The sequence below is a fragment of the Epinephelus lanceolatus genome, chromosome 12 (genome assembly GCF_041903045.1).
Source record: "Epinephelus lanceolatus isolate andai-2023 chromosome 12, ASM4190304v1, whole genome shotgun sequence".
In the NCBI taxonomy this organism is placed as follows: Eukaryota; Metazoa; Chordata; class Actinopteri; order Perciformes; family Serranidae; genus Epinephelus; species Epinephelus lanceolatus.
In genome coordinates, this window is record NC_135745.1 from 31,489,659 (window position 1) to 31,507,166 (window position 17,508).

The window sequence follows — 17,508 nt, forward strand, 5'->3', positions numbered from 1 at the left end:
TTATAAGTCTCTGACAACATCATTGAAATGATCCCCACAGGGATAGACTAGACCTCATTGTTTAAAGGGAAATTTCGGTTTATTTCAACCCGTCTCCTATCGTCCTAAATTTGTTTCAAGTGACTAGTGAGATAGAAATAATAGTTAGCATGTTAGCCGTTAGCCTAGATACAGCCGTAGCGTCAGACCTGTTAAAACTTAATTGAACGGGCATCCTTTCCAGTGCAAAGTTAGTCCACTAAACAAGCTTTTTCTCCACAAAGACCGCCTCATATCATTAGGATAAATGTCAGAGAACATATAGAAAACAACATGTAAACGTGTTGTCTTACCTTACCGGTGTGCTGCCACGTTTGTTGTTTACCATTTAGCTAAGGCTGCAACCGGTCCCATTCCTTTCAACAGAGGCATTCCTCTTCTGTGGGCATTGGGATACAGCATTCACAGGTAATGTTACACCACCGATCTCCAGAGCTAAATCCTTCCAGCAGCCATTCCTCCTCTGTCGTCCTCTAATGTTACCTGTTGTGCCTCTCTCTCTCTCCTCCTCCATTCTTTAGTTTCACAAAGCTCTTGGTCAGTGTATTCTGGCTCAAATAAATAAGGGCGGCCATCGCCTCTCGATGTGGAAAGCCTATATACTAACATTCCACATTTAGGTGGTCTTCAGAGTTGTTGTCTTACCTTGCGGTGTGTTTACCGTTTACCTCTGCTTCCAAAGCGCGGCCAAAATCTCGCGAGAACAAGCCGCAGCAGCTGCAAGGCAGAACCGGACAGTAGCCTGAAAGATTCATTCATTTATTTTATTAAAGATTTATAGAATAATGGCTGACTTTTTGCCAGACTTTGACTTTGTGGAGGAGGAATTTGATTTTGCAGAGTTTGATGGCCGCCTTTATTTATTTGAGCCAGAATACGCTGACCAAGAGCTTCGTGAAATTGAAGAGCGGAGGAGGAGAGAGAGAGAGAGAGGCACAACAGGTAACATTAGAGGACAACAGAGGAGGAATGGCTGCTGGAAGGATTTAGCTCTGGAGATTGGTGGTGTACCTGTGAATGCTGTGCCCCAGTGCCCACAGAAGAGGAATGCCTCTGTTGCAAGGAATGGGACCGGTTGCAGCCTTAGCTAAATGGTAAACAACAAACATGGCAGCACACCGGTAAGGTAAGACAACACGTTTACATGTCATTTTCTATATGTTCTCTGATATTTATCCTAACGATATGAGGCGGTCTTTGTGGAGAAAAAGCTTGTTTAGTGGACTAACTTTGCACTTGAAAGGATGCCCGTTCAATTAAGTTTTAACAGGTCTGACGCTACGGCTGTATCTAGGCTAACGGCTAACATGCTAACTATTATTTCTATGTCACTAGTGACTTGAAACAAATTTAAGACGATAGGAGACGGGTTGAAATAAACCGAAATTTCCCTTTAAGAGTAAAATTTATTTCTTTTTTTAAACCAGAAACAAATTCAGTATCACCACACCCACCAGACTCCATTTAAAAAAAACTGTATTTTTAGCATGTATAGAGCCAGCATATTTTCACATCAAAGTGGACGAATTAAGGGTTTATTTTAAAGTTACAATGTGTAATTTACGTGGTTGTTTATTAGCAAATATCAACTATTGCTTTCATAAATATATATTTACTAAAGTGTAATGCAATTCACATACAAATGGAAGCTTTCTCATAGGCTTAGAATGATTTCTCTATATATACACACAGGCAGGGCGCGGTCTGCTGGAGGCTGCCCTCTTGCGTCGCCATATTTGAATACAGTGGCTGAAAGGGATATACGCGTTTCGCCTTTCGCATTTACCTAGAACTTGCCATCACTGGAGATGGTTAAGGTGAAGATCAATCCGGGGCGCTTATGCGTGAACCTGCTTTGTACTTTTATGATTCTGTCGCACTTTAAATGGGGGACCACACATATGTTTTGCCCCGTAACAGGGAAACCACGCCACCAAATAAAAGAAAACCGTGACTATCACATAAAATGTGTTATTTTAGCATTACTGTGCTAATGCTCGTGTTACCAAAACAATTACAAATAAAACACTCCTAACATATATCTCACAGGTAAGCTATAACATATCGTAACATAGTTTAGATTCCCAAATAAATATTCACCTCGTCGCTAGATACTCCTGAAAAACTCGAAAAACTCTGCTGTCTGCGCAAGACTTTTTGTCCTATGAGGCCACCGTCACTTACCCGACGGGAGGGGTGAGTGAGTGAGCACGAGTGAGTGCTGCAATCTAGAATTTGACCGCTGATGTCACTGTTACTCACCATTTCTACACACTGAGGCTTTAACCAAGTCAGAGTTGGTGATTGTTTGAACAGTGGAAAGACAAACCAAGACTGCTTTTGTCAGTTTTATTTAGTTTCTGTCAGCTTTGAATGAAGTGTGTTTTTCAATGGTAAAATTAGCATTTATTTAAATGGAGTCTGGTGGGTTTGGCGATGGCAATTTGGGGGCTGTTTCTGGTTAAACAAAAAGGACCTTACTCTTCAACAAAAAGGTTTATCTCTGTAGGGATCCTTTACATAATGTTGTCAGACACTTATAATAACAATCTGAGCCGGTCAGTTGCAAAAACAAGCACTTTTAGTCGAGGTAAATTGACAGTGCACAGTTGCCCTGAGTGCTTACATTGCAGCCTGTTTCACCACCGCCATTTGCAGCGCTGTCATTCGAAACTGAACCAATTTCAAAATTTGTTGCTCCGATTAATCACTTAGACACAAAAACATGGGAACATGGGGCCCAGGTTGAAACACACTGAAGTTACCCTTTAAAGCAGAAATATGGAAGTCAGTCAGATGTTTAAGCTTCTGGTGTTCTCATACTTCATGCTCGTTCTGAGCAACATAGAATTTGGTTACTATTAAAAGTACAATCAACAAATATTAAAAGGAAAAAGCCTTATGTTTCTTGTCAAGTCACTATGAGTCCACAAAACAGCCATAGACGTTCCCTCGTTTGCTTAATTGATGATGGTGATGGAGAGTAATGTGAATTTATTGTATGTGGTATAATCTATATTCATTAGGTCTTCTACACTTAATTATCCTGCTTTTACCTTTTCATTTGTCACCTGTCTAAAGAAGTCTCAGTATAGATGTGGTTTCCAGTGAACACCAGGGGGAGCCATCCTATGAGCAGCCACTACACTGCTGCCACCACACCCACCATACAGTCGCCACGTTACCTTGAAGGTGAGGGTCAGATTGGAGTATCTTGCCAGTAAGGTTCACTGGCTTCACAGGCCACAAGGAGGGTTAAACATCCAAACAGAGGTTGTATTTGGTTTCATTTTATCCTCAGTTACATATTTTTTGTTTGAATGAGAGTTTTTTAACTGCCGCAAAACATCCTGTGGCCTCACATTGTTCCCTGGAAGTCTGCACATTTTCACCATACTACCATTCCAGCCCACACAAGCAGAGTTTTCACCCAGAGCATGAAAAATAATGAATGCTCACCGCCTCCCAAAGCTCCTACACCTCTGCTCGTGCCCTGTGGCCTCTCTAAACTCACTGTTACACATTTAAACAGCAAATGGATTTTTATAACTATGAAAAAAAAACAGCTGAAGGGTCTACATACATGAAGAAATGGGGGGGGGGGGGGGGGGGGGGGGGGTTGGTTTAAATTATTCTGCTCCTGTGGTTCTGCTACAGATAGAAATTGGAAAATGGCTAATATTGAATACTGGCTGATAAGATGGACTGAAAAACACCGCTGCTAATTTAGTGACTTCAAAAAGGAAAGGTCTTTTTTTTGTAAAGTCTCTCTCCGTGTGATGAAGATCAGGTGCTGTAGGCCTCCGTGACTCAGCTTCCCTCAACGCCATGGAGCTTTTCTCCCCTTCAGACTCCATTATAATGTCATCTAAATAACATGTATGGTCCATTATAGTGATCAGATAAATCATCTGAATGGAAGACATTCACTACGAGCTTCCAGCTCATCTGTGGCTCTCGGTGGGCAGATGTTAACATTAAGCCCTGAAAGCAGACGAGAGAACAGAGGGGGATCGCTAATATGCATAATCCTACCTCCTGATTTTTCTATCAAGAGGCGCAGAGTGAGATGTTCGTTATACAACTAAAGCCTCACAACACAGAGAGCAGGATCTTCCCCCAGGTTCCTCCCTAAGCCCGACTCTTGAGTTGTATTGATAAGCGGCCTACGGGGTATCAAAGGAACAAGGCTTTTGTGAGAGCTAATGGCTGCAGCCACCCAGGCTTCTTTTTGGTCATTTCATGAGAGCACACAGAGGGTCACTCGTGTGCCTTATTCACAAGCCGACATTCACCCCTGCAGCACCTTTGCATTCATAAGATGGGGGGTCGGTGTGTTCTTCAACAGCCTGTAAACTGTGACGAGCTGTCAGATAGCAGGTGTCAGAGAAGATGCTGATTTAAATAGCTCACTGGGAAAGAAGACAACAGGCTAACATAAAGGCAGGTTGGGCCTGCATTGTCTTGAGGCTTTTGAAGGTTTTAGTCAAATGTCACAAAGGGCCCTGAAAGCAGCAGGAAGACATCCTCGTCACGGTGTCCTTGTTATGGGGAATGAAAGGTAGACCATCCTGAAATTGAGCCCTGCTGCGATGACTGCTCAATTAATCGATTCATGTAAAACCAGCATGATCCAGTTTTAATCCTAGAAAATAAAAATGCTCAACACAGCTTTCCTTTCTCTGCGTGTCACTATAATACTGACAATTTTAAAACATCCCAGAGGGTTTTGGTAGCTTGTGAAGAGAATTCAAGCTGCATGGGGACCGTTTTTCGTTTTCTTGTAACACTGTATATGGTAAGAAAAGATACTACTCTCATAAGGCAGATGTGATCCAAGTGTCTCGTTGCTGACAAAGCGTTTTAATACACCATGCTTTGCTGACAGTTGTAATAGTGAATTTAAGACACACAAGGAGGTAAAATCCAATCCTTACATCCTACCTAAAGTGTCTGAATTTCATTTGTAATTATTTGTAAAGGGAAAATACTTCTGTACAGGTCATTTTTGGGTGTTTTCCTCTGGTTCAGATAGGATGAATGAGGAGTGGGCAGAGCAGCTTAGGTGCCAGAAGGAAATGTTGGCATTGTACGTTTCTGCAAACCACAAATCTGTAACATTTACCACTTTCATGCAAATCATGTCAGCAAAAAGTGACATAGTGTATGAGCTAATTTTGTCATGAGGTGGAAGAGATGACAATAACAGGGACGTAGAGGACCTGACCCACTGGTGACCCTGACCCGCTGCTCCTGAACGTCAGCAAGATAAAGGAGATGATAGTGGACTTTGGGAGTAAACAGCAAAGGTACTATGCCCCCTGATAATATCAATGGTTTCATGGTGGAGAGGATGGGTCCCTCCAAGTACCTTGATGTTCACATCACTGAGGGTCTGAGCTGGGTGCTGCATATTGACTCAGTGGTGAGAACAACAAAGCAGCTTAGGCGCCTGAGGGAATTCCAGATATCCCCTCAGATACTGAGGAATTTCTACTCCTGCATCATTGAGAGCAACCTGACAGGGAACATCACGGCAGGAAACAGCACCAAACAGGACCTCAAGGCCCTGCAAAGAGTGGTTCGTTCAGCTGAACATGCTATAGCTGCTGCTCTTCCCTGCTTAAAGGATGTTTACACCTGCAAATAAAACCAGGAGAATCATTGAAGATCCTAGCCACATTTCAGTGAATTGCACTCTTATGATTTCATGTGACAAATAAATTGATTGACTGACACTTGGGCAAAATGCCTGCCAAGTTGCAGACCACTCTTTGAGACCAACAAACAACAAAAACAGTTGTGATTCAGCAAATCGTTGCTCTGTGTCCAGTGACTTTTAGGCACCAGACGTGGGTGTTTTGTAGCAACCTGTCTGTTAAGACTGACGGTAGTTTGGACTCAAAGCAGGACTCAACACAGCAGATGTTCAAATCAATAATCCTTGTAATGCAGAAATGAGTTCGGTACATGAGTGGGCAGTCAGATAAGGCAGAAGGTATCCACATCGTTGGGGCAGAAATCAGGGTCGAAAAACAGAACTAGATCGAAAACCACTATAAACTGACACTAGGAAAAAGGCTGGGATGCTTACAGACAACTGAAAAGATGAACTGGCAGAGAACAAAGGGAAGCACACTGACTAAATAGACAAGGGAAGATGGGATGATGGGACACAGGTGACACTAATCAGGGCGGGGCAGGTAATCACACAAGGCGGGAAACACAGGAGGACAGGAAGTGAATATCTGAAATGAGAGGCAGAGGTAAGTACAAAATAAAACAGGAAGTAACCAAAAATTCACAAAGACAGAAAAGCATAACTAAACTCAGGGACTAGGTGTTACACTGTCACTGTCTTTCCAGCATTTAAGGTACTAAAAGTAATTGTTTTTTACCAAGATATTGCTGCTTTTCATGCCAGGATCCAGATCAGGTATTTTAAGCCAAACATGATCTTCCTAACCATAACCAAAAGGTTTTTTTGCCAAAACCTAATCACACATTAACCACAGCTTTGTTAAAATAGAAAGTTTAAATGTATCCGCCACATAATAACATGCAAATGTAACATATCCGTGGTTTGCTGAAACTTACAATGCCAACATTTATTTCAGTGATTGGGTTGGGCAGAGTCACCAAGCACAGAATGAACACAGACACCTCTGCTGAGTGCATTTTACAGTCAGTGCTGCACTGGAAGAGAGAAATCCAATATTATTATACCAATGATACTAAACCCAAACTCTTAAAAGTACAAGTGCACATTTAAATTGCTCTCCTGCACCCTGCCAGCCTACAACTACAACTCAGCTGTCAAGGAGGTCAAAAACAATGAGTAACGGTATAATTTGACTATTATGTCATTTGATGATTGCATTAATGCAGGAGTGACTTGTGATTATCATCTCCCAACACACCGTCTAGGTCTGTTAACCTGTTTTAGAGAGCCAGTCATTTGAGCTGTGATTGACAGATGACTTTAAATTCAGGAACATTAGTTTGTAGCAGCCGTCCTCTGCTGAATTTACACCAGTTGCCTGCAAAATAAAGTGATGCAGACTCCCAAGGGCTTCTCTCACAGCACCAAACATCTTTTTCACTGCCTCCCTTCATTTAAAAAAGCTATGAGAACTAGGACAAGTGTGTTGTTACTGTCCACAGGAGACTGTAGTGGTAGGTATACAATCATTGTTGCTTTGTGGTGCTGATAGTATCCCCATGGGGATGCTTGTTTAATTCATTATAGTATTATTCTTTTAAACATAAACTAAGGTCAATGTATGTTTTTGCTTCTTGTTTTATGTCTCAGTCAATGGTGGTTCTAAGGGCCCTGATTGTGACCAATATTTTCATCCATCTTTCAGCCTCTAGCCCAGTACCTGCTGATTTCTGCTCACCTTTTTCCTCTGATAACTTAAGATCCACATGTTCAGGAGGTTTTTACTGGTAGCCGAATTATCAGCAGAGGTCTCTTCCTCTCCAAAACAAACGGACAAAGTAAAGCTTTACAATTCAGTGTTTCTCCTACCCTGTTCAGCACGTCACAGACGGCCTGCTTGCCTAGCACTTGCAAATGTGTGCTCAGCTATTGTCTCCTGCTCTACAAAACAACAGAACCCGGTGATTTAACCAGTAACAACAGTAAATAAAGCAGTTTCATGTTACAAATTAGTGTTTCTCTGATGCAGTTTGACACACTGGGGACAGGGCACTAGTCCAGCACCTGCTAATGTGTGCTGACCTTACTTAAGAAGGTCAGGTGTTTTTTTTCTGGGTGCCGAATTATTCGCAGAGGTCTCCTCCTCTCCACAACAAATGGACCTGGTGATTCAAACCAGTAAAAGCTGATGTTTTTCCAACACTCTCATCATGAAGGAACTTCTCACTACGGTCGCTGACTCGAAAACACGCACGACCCTATGTAGAGCAGTGGTTCTGAAATGGTATGCCGTGATGCCAAACCAGGTGTGCCGTGGGATTTTGTGATAACTACTCATTATTATTGCAATATTCATCTGGGGATATACAAAATGTCAGGAATGAATTTTTAATTGACTGTATCAGTATGTTGTGTGCACCCATTTCCTAACGAAGCTAGCTAAAAAATTCAATTTAATTTTATTTAATTTAGTTAAAATAGCCCTCACTGGAAACCTATTTGTCACCGTTCACGTGTGGGAATTATAAGTGTGTGAGCCGTGAGTGGGACAATGGATCACTTTATTGTACGGAGCAAACTACAACAAAGCACCGGCAAAAACGACCTACCACCAAAAGAAAAGAGAGCAAAAAAACTGTCAGTAGACACTATCACAAAAGCTGTCTTGTTTTATCTTATTTTTCTTGTCTTGAGAGTTTGGGCTTGCCCTTTGGTGCACAAAAAGTTTGAAAAGCACTGGTCTAGAGTCAGTGTTTGGTTTGTCCGTTCTGGGCTACTGTAGAAAGATGGCAGTCTCCACAGATGAGAACCCGCTCCGTATGTAGATGTAAACGGCTCATTCAAAGGTAACAAAAACACAACAGTCCTTATTTTCAGGGGGATTAATTACACGCCACTTATTATATTCCACTTCTGCCTCCTTAATCCTGCACACTGGACCTTTAAAGTGGCACCAAAGTACTGACTCTTGAAGGGGATCAAGTGAGCTTTTAGTTCAACTGAACCAGAAAGTGTATAACTCCAGGTGTATAAATGTATTTGCATAGGATTATAAATTAAATTGTTTTCAGCCCATTTGGTTTTTTTCTCCAAAGCAATTAATTTTTACAATCTACAATTTCCACAGCCCTTTAGGTATGTAATATTTTCACTCTTGTTGTTTCCCTCACCAATTAATTTGATGCATAATCTTGATCTGCACAGCTCAGGTTTAATTCAATTACATCTGAGCGCCTCACCACAGGTGCTCAGTCTTTTGCACTCTTGGGACACATGATTTCAATTTAGCTTTTTGTGCATGTGTGAATGTGTGTGATGTGTCTCCTCCATCAGATTAAAATCACGCGCTGACACGAGGTTAGAAAACTATTGATTTAACCCTACAGTAATGAAACCTTAAACAGAAACCCAGGTATTATCCATCGACACACACCCCCAGCCCCAATGTGTTTTATTTATATGCATCCTTAACCTTCATATAATGTAATTTGGCTGCTGGTTTGGGCCGCACCCTTAACAAGGTCTGGAGGAAAGGAGAAAAAAACAAATCCACGTCAATTGGCCTCCCCGCGCAGTCGTCACTCCACCTCGTCCCGCCTCCTCCTTGTCTTCTCCGGGCAGCAGACGTATATAAACACGCTGATCCATCTTCCTCCAGCCTACCCAGTAACATCATGATAACCATTACGTGGAGGCTCAGATGGGAGGGCGCAACAGCCTCCGATCGTGGCTGGTTTCAGCAGAGAAAGCCAGCGGTGACAGAGACGCAGCCTCTCCAGCTACTCACCCAGCACACGCTGCATAACATTATGTCGGCATCACCTGTTGTTTCCCGTCGATACACGGTGAGTCCATCCTTTTGTCCATCACGCGCATGCAGGGTGTTAATGTGTTTTATTTCATTGCACTCCAGGGTTGAGAAACAAACAGGCCTATGATGAAGCAAAAAAAGAGAGAGGCATAAAAGGAATAGCTGCGTCTGAAGGAAATTAAATGACAACCCCTTCCTCCTCTTCCTGCCTCGCCTGGAGGGGGTGAATGTTTATCATGTCGTCATGTTGCCGTGATTTGACAGAGAAGAGGGGGGAAAAGATATCTAAGCTGACTTTAGATCAGGAGCAGGGTCGCTGTGTGGTATATGTGTCAGATATTAGAGGTCTTTCGGCTTTATAACCTCCAGAGAGAAAACTTCGGTGCAGCAACAGGTGGCATGTTTTTTTTTTTTTTCCCGGGCCGGAATCGAGGCGAGATGCTGAGCTGAGAGGAGGAGATGGACGTGGAGGAAAAGTAGGGCGTCATTCAGCACCGAGACACTGGACAGCTCCCACGTCGAGGGCTACTCATTTCTCTTGAGCTGCGATCTGGACGCAATCACAGGTTCATTTGTCCCTTTCTGAGCTCGTGTTTGAAGTCAGTGTTGACATGTCTGGTGGATATTAACATGCTCAGCATTCAGATGTCCCTACTGGATGGCTTTTTTTGGCTGATGCTTGAATGTGAGCCTGCAAGAGCAACAAATGAATTTGTTTTCAGTCAATACTATATTAAAATGACTCCAGTGGACATTATTGATTCTCTCCTCTGGGGTCTCCTCTTGGTCTAAATGGAGTGCTGTCTTCGCTCAGCACTCCTCTTTTCTCTAGTTTACACTTCCCCTCTTTCCCTCCTTCCTTGCTTCCTTCCACCCTTCTCCTTCTTCTCACTAAACTGTCCCCATCTTCCCATCCCCCTCTTCCACTGACTCCCAGTCTTGTTGCATAGCTACCAGCTCAGAAACATACTGGAGATGCAGGACAATCTGTCTGTCTCTGTTCTCTCTCAGTCCAAATGTGACTTATTGGAGAGAGAGCACATATCGGCGAGTTGTTTCCATTTTCCCTCAATCTAAATGGGGTGTAATTGCAAATTGTGCACAGCTTGGAGGGTTTTCTGTTCATTGCATATGGTGAGCAGCGTTTATTCTAAGTGCTGTGCTGTGATCCTCTCTGTTCCTCCCCTCCTCCTCCTCCTCCTCCTCCTGTCTCCCTCTTTTGAGAGGAGCTGAAAGGTTGGCATTACAACAACAAAGGAAAGATGGAATGTCAACAGGCTTCAGAGAGAAATTGGTTGAGGGAAACACAGAGATGGGAATTGCATGTAGTGTCTCCATCTCCGACATCTGAAGTTCACAACCTGTCAACACACACCACTCGCCGCTGGTCGGGTGCTCCTCAGCACCTGTGACACATGCATATCCTGAAACGCTCTGTAACTCTGTAAGGCAAAATCAATATGCTTAGCATTGGAGGAAGAGTGAAGTGCCTCTGTGGTGTTACAACTCTTTCTTTTATTGCAGGTTGAAGCCGTGGACGTGGAGCTCCGAACAACAATGAGAGGACGCTTTGGCAAAGTGTTGAGTGGAAGACTAGTGATTTTGTTGTGACGCTGATCAAAGAACAACAAGTCCCAGTCTACCTCTCAGCACGAGCAGTGCTCTTCAGTGTGCGTCAGCTTTCACCTGCACGGCTCTTCAGTTCAGAACGTGCTCACTCTTCAGCGTCGGCATTGAGTTTTCCTGTTTATTCAACAATATGTAACCTGCCCTTGGAAGAAGAAAAAATGCACTTAAAATGTTCTGATTCATCCCTGCATGCACGCCCTGGTGTGACTGGGTCTTAATGTTCAGCAGTATTACTTACTGGCAAAATTGCAATCAGCAGCACCATTTAAGCAGGGACACTCATGAAACTGAATCACACACTATGAAAACTGCTGCTAAACCTCAGGGAAATGCTGTAATAATGGCACACAGCAGCACAATTTGTACAAAACAGACTGAAATAACCCAGTGTTACTCATTTCACTTCCTTTCCTGTCTTTAGTCTACACCTCACTTCTTTCCAGTGGTGCTACATAAATGTAATCACTCACCTAAATGTTCATTGTTCATTCATTAATCTGCACTGGACCTCATTCCTGGCTTTTTATAGGTGAAATAAAATGCAGATGTAAATCTTTTAAGTGTATTTCAGCATTTCCTCACATCAGCACTAACATGACGGCACTGAATACACGCATACCACACGTTGTTAATCAGATTTCAGCTAATGAATTGAATCAAATCTTCAAAATGTGTTATTCAAAAGGAAAAAAAAAAAGATTCTGGATTGGATCATGTAATCCTGGCTTTGTTCTTATCTGGTTTAAACCTTCAGCATGTAACTTTTAGCAGCATCAGGACACCTTTGATCCAAAAAGGGGGGATTCAGGAAGGATTTCAGGAACACAATGTGATAAAAGTTTTAAATTTGTCAAACATATTCACATTTATCTACATTTGGCACTTGGTTTGTTTAAGTGTGACAGTGATAAAGAAGACATTCAACCACTTATTTTGCCTCTCAGTACAGTAAAGTAAAAAATAAATAAATAAAAAGATGTTGTCCCCATAAAATAATCCCCCAAACCACCATCAACAACAAACAAAAATACCCAATTTTCACTTCCATTTATCACTTTATATTAAATACAATGACACAGTCGGAAGTAGTTTCTAACAATTGCATCCCCCATGCTGTTTTCTGTCCCTTCAGATAAAGACACTTAAAGTGACCCCACGCTGACTCTTCTACCTGTTGTTCTTCACATAGCTAGTAGCCTACATTGTGGTATGTCGTCCTATTTAGAGCACTGGGTGTGTGGATTTTGTAATCTTGAAAATGTTTTGATCAGGGTGATGCAATCCAATGTTGCCTCGGATTTCCAAATCCAGATTATTACAATCGAATTTCAGTTTTTTGAGTAACTGGGCCCAGGTGCTGAGGATGTTTAAAAAAGCATGACGGTCTCTCCAGTTCTTTTGTCCTGCTAGTTACACTCCATTCTTCACTCAGACGCCTCTTATACGAAATGGCCTGCTGCCAGAAAGCTTTACTTAACGCTGTACTACGTGCAACACTTTGAGTGCTTAGAGGACAAAATGCATGTCAACCATAAATAAGAGCAGTAAGTGGAGTCTAAATCCCTCTGTGGATGTCAGTGGCTGCCTCGGTCACTGTAATGGACAGCAGATAGCACTTGCTTTCCGTAGTGCCACTGACAAGGGTGTGAGGGAGGGGACACATGAAACAGGGAACATTTTGACATCAAAACACTTAATTTCCTGAATTTTGGGCACCAATTTGTGCATTTTCTGCATCTGTTTATGTTGTCAAAATAAAAGCCTTTGTGAGGGACAAATGCACGTTTGAAATATTGACAGGGATGTGTTCTCTGCATCCCTCCTGAAAGCTACACCTGTAGTAGCTTCTTCAGTATGTGTCAGAGATTGGAGTGACCACGTAAAACCAGCAGGAGAGATCATAGCAGTGGTGTGAGACTTCAAGAATGCATGCAATTAAAGTCTAACACACCAAATGATGAAGATATCACAGAACTAACTATGCACTAATTGTCCTAATGATTAAAAGAAGAGACGCTGACCTGACTTTCTGCAACATGGCTAACAAGTTGCGATGAAGAAAGGATTCAGTGTAAACTCTGTTAGTGCTCGGGGCCTATTAGCATCAGAATTAATTGGTAAATGAGTCTCTTACACACAGTATCCATCCCTTTTTTTATGTTTTTCGCTTTTTATTACACTCCACTGCCAGTATTTGGTCTGTGTATGGGGTGGATGCAGAGCCGGGCCTAATATTAGCAAGCAAACTTGAGCAAATATAAGATACCTGCACTCACTAAGAAGTCTGAGAGGCACAATAGATCCTGCGCCTCCAGCTCTGGTGTAACAGATGATTTTGTATTCACACAGATGAGGGAACAGATGACACAGGAGGACAGACAACAATTAAAAGATTCAAAATCACGATGCTTCAGCGTTACGTCAAATACCAGCTGTGCCTAAATATATTAGAAGCAGTGAAGGTGAACACAGTTATTTAGAAAAGGGAAAGAAGGACTGGATTGAAATGATGGAAAAGGCTTCAGACGTTAAAAATGTGAAAACACACCACATATATTCCACCTGCCTCCCCCTCCTCCAGGATACCTGCATGAGTGACCTGACAGGATCCCCATTTTTGTTACGCATGGCAGACAGGGTGCTTAGAACAGAGAGTCAAGCCCACCTCAGAAGAAATAAAGCACATCCTTTATATAAAAAAGGCACTATATATATTTCTATTAAATGTTATCAGATAAATGCAGTAAAGATTGTTTGAAATACAAACACTAAAATCCAAAGCTGACATGATGTTAGAGACACTTGAGTGACGAATCATCTTCATCTCTGCTGACACAGAACGTAAAAATCAATCATGTCACCGTCTCTTGTTAATAACACACAATGCTTCCACTCAGAGAAGCTCTCAACGTTTTAATTTAATATGCACCGTGGCTGATCGTGGCTGGTCTCATTCACACTGCTCCCTGTAAGTCTCCAGATTGGCGGCATGCTGGTTTTTCATATATAAAAACCAGGGACTGGCACGGGTTGCTAAGCAACACAAAAGAGTCAAGTGCATTTGTTTATCGGCCAATAGGAATGCAGACAAAGTTTCAAGGTTTTTCGACGAAGGTCCTGTAATAATGTAACTCGCAGAAAAAAAATAGAGCGAAGGATTCTCTCATGACCTCTCAGATATTTGTGCAAGTTTATAAATAGTGTTATGTATCAAGATGTTTCCTTCATTCACAGAGTTCAGAACAGCTGTCTGCCTGTTTGATAAAGGTAAAAGAGTTAATTTCTAAAAATGCTGAAACAATTCCTTTAAAGGATCCGTTTGGTTCAATACTGCTGCAGCCCATACAGCTACAGATTCTCTAGCAAGGACAACGCCACAACAATATGTTGTTTAAATGTTTAATTGTAATTCAGGAGGCATTGGTTGTTGAGGAGTGGTGAATGGATGTAAGTGGGGGTGAGGGTGGAAGAGGAATGTCTTATACAAGGTTGATCTGGGAGGACGTACTGGAGATCAGGCAGAGGGAGACTCAGTGTGGGGTTCTGTTCCAGGCATTTTTCTACCTGAGCTGATTACAGACCCCCCAGATGGTATTCAGAATGAGGCATGAGAGAGGTATGCACCAGTCTTCAAGAAAAGATGAGGGTAGAAGGGAGGAGAGGATGAAGGAATGTTGGTGGGTATAATGTAGGGAGGACGTTATGTTTCAGTTCAGAGAAGGGGACCCAAAATGCAGATCGACAGACAGGTTGAAGTGTTTGAAAACATCCAGAACCGGGAGGCAACTCAAAGTCCAAAGAAAAACAAACAAAAAACCAAACTGAAGCAGGGAAAAATACGATGAACAGGAAGGGATGCCGGATGAACGCAGGAGAAACACAGACAAACAGAACCCAAAATGAACAACAGGCTCAGCACAGGCAGAACTGGACCCAGGATGACAAAACACGATCACTACAGACAAACTGACAAAGGGAAACACACAGGTATATATGCACAGAAAACTAATCACAAGGACGAGACACAGCTGGAGTAGGAGGACACGGGCAAAAGGAGGGAAATGGAGACTGGCTAACAACACGGGTGGAGCAGATAAGACTAAATACAAAACAGGTGTGAAGGGAAGAGGAACAGGGAAGGACTAACGAGACAGGTGTGACAGAAAACAGGCGGGAAAACACACAAAGACAGGAAGTAAAACCAGACATGACACATGAGGAGATAATTTACAAAATAAAACAGGAAGCAGATTAAACATGAACGGATAACATGAAACAAGGAACACAAAACTCCAAAACAAAGTCCAGAAGAAAATAGAATATGAGCAAAAACCCAGGATCACAACAGAGGATGATGGATGAAGGGCTGACATCCTGGGTGATTCCCTTTCCCACATGGCCTTCACTATGATTGTTTTGTGTTAGTTAGTTTTACTCCTACCACACTCACTTTATTCATCATACACACTTTACACTACTGATGCATAACATGGTCACCTTTAATCAGTGTGTGGACTCTAAGTTGTTGCAATCCTGAGGCCTGGTTTTTATCAGTGTGTATTTCAAAGAAAAACAATGTACTGTTACATCTACCTGACGGAGACATGTTACTGGTGACGTGGCAGATTCAGATTTTACAAACAAAATACAGCCTGACATTCAAAATTAAGTGTGTTTAGATTTAGGGAGATTCAGTGGCATCTAGTGGTGAGGATTGCAGATTGCAACCAGCTGAAACTTCTCCCTGTTAGAACTCCTTCAGTGTTCATTGTTTGGTTGGTTTTTATCAAGAGGCTGTATCATCCACAGAGGTCTCCCACTCTCTGAAACAAACGGACCCAGTGACTTAACCAGTTATAACACTGTGTAAAGCAGCTTAACGTTACAAATGAGTGTTTCTCTAATGCTATTTGGCATGTTGGGGACGGGCTGCTTGCATCCCCACATGCTAACCTATGTTCAACTTTTTTCTCTGACAACTTAAGGTCCAGACGTTCACGAGGCTTTCACTGGGAGCTGAATTATCTGCAGAGGTTTTGTCCTCTCTGAAAGAAATGGACTCGGTAATTTAAAGCGATAAAAACACTGCAGGTAGGCTTCTAACTACCTCAAAAACACGAGTGGCCCTATCTAGAGCCAGTGTTTGGTTTGTCCGTTCTGGGCTACTGTAGAAACAAGGTGATAGACGAGGACCCGCTCCCTATGTAGATATAAACAGGTCATTCTAAGGTAATGAAAACACGATTGTCATTTTCAGGTAATTACACACTAAAGAAAATATACTTATTATATTATATTCCATTTCTGGCAATATGCAGATAGGCAACCTGCGGCTCCTTAGCCCTTCTCCAGTGGCTCTACGTGGCTTTGACAAAATGTATATGGAAATGAATAACAAGTATATGTAACATTTTAATTTTTATTTATCAGTGTTGTAGGTTGAAAGCGATTCTTACATGTTCCACCTGTAATATGTGTTGCCTATACACTCAAAAATGTCCCCCTAGCTAGGCTGGTTATGGATTCCGAATCCGAAAATGAAAAAGTCTCTGAGGAAAATCAAGAATTAAATAGTGCTTGGACCGATTTGTTTGCTTTCATAGCTCACACGGCAACGTTAAAAAAATTGCAAATAATCATAAATAGCCCACTGGAGGGTAACAACGTTGTGGTAAAACATATTAATGAATGCTCATTTAGAACTGTTAGCAATGATGACAGGCTAATTTAGACTCATTAGGCTGTGTCACCTTTGTTATAGGGCACAAATATGTATTGCGGCTCCAGACAGATAGGAAAATGGCCCTTTTGATATTAAAGGTTGCCCTAAATCCTGCACACTGGACCTTGACAGTATGACACACCATCATTCATAAACAATCAAGCATTATATTAGCACTGAAAGCTCCATTCTGAACAGACGGAACAGAGAAAGGGTGAAAAGTAAAGTAGGATGGTGTTTGCCTGGGGCCCCCAGACTGCTAAATCCACCCCTGAAAAACACACTCAAGTCGTGGCTACCTCTGGTCAGAAACAAGACATGGTCGACTCAGTCCGCAGAGCCCTGAAGCCCCGCCCCCGCTGCTGCACAGAATGCTGTTGGCTTGTTTATTCAAAGTTTATTAATATCGAACATGTCACATGTCCCAGTCGCACCAGAGTCAACAATGCATGTCCTTGGGTCCCTGGCTTCACACTCGCCAAGTGTGAAGGAGATTGGATGAAAGGTTCTCAAGATGTGCGAAGGACACACACACACACACACACACACACACACACACACACACATACAGTACAGGCCAAAAGTTTGGACACACCTTCTCATTCAATGCGTTTTCTTTATTTTCATGACTATTTACATTGTAGA